The sequence below is a fragment of the Etheostoma spectabile genome, unplaced genomic scaffold, assembly GCF_008692095.1.
Source record: "Etheostoma spectabile isolate EspeVRDwgs_2016 unplaced genomic scaffold, UIUC_Espe_1.0 scaffold362, whole genome shotgun sequence".
In the NCBI taxonomy this organism is placed as follows: Eukaryota; Metazoa; Chordata; class Actinopteri; order Perciformes; family Percidae; genus Etheostoma; species Etheostoma spectabile.
In genome coordinates, this window is record NW_022605592.1 from 158,691 (window position 1) to 159,115 (window position 425).

Here is a 425-nt window from a genome sequence, read left to right on the forward strand (position 1 = left end):
GTGTCTAAGTGACTGATGGGAACAACAGTCTCTGACATTGGTCCAGTATTAAACGAGATCGCTGCAGTGGCAAAACAAGCTACAGTGTAAGGTAATAGCACATGGATCGTGTGGCCAATGGATCAGTGGGTAGAGTAGGCGCATTATGCCTCAACGCAGAGGTTCCGGTTTTGAATCCGACCTGTGACTATTTCCTGCATGTCTTCCCCCTCTCTCTCCCTTTTGTCACCTAACTGTCATGTCAACTGAAGGCGGAAAAGCAATAAAAAAGCAATTGTCCCGTTTGTATTTACCTACACAAAAGTGCTTGTTTTGAAACTGACAAACTCCGGTTAAGATTTCTAAGGAGGTCCACCTTTCTGTTAAAGAGTAAGATCCTTTTTTAAAACGTAACATCCCCGAAATTGCGTTTGCTAAACCCACCA

At 43.8% G+C, this 425-nt stretch overlaps 1 protein-coding gene across 2 annotated transcripts in view; it reads left to right on the forward strand.

Annotated features, from left to right (window-relative positions):
- The window catches only part of cd2ap (CD2-associated protein), a 90,714-nt gene that overhangs the window by 41,142 nt on the left and 49,147 nt on the right, over positions 1–425 (forward strand). The window lies entirely within an intron of this gene.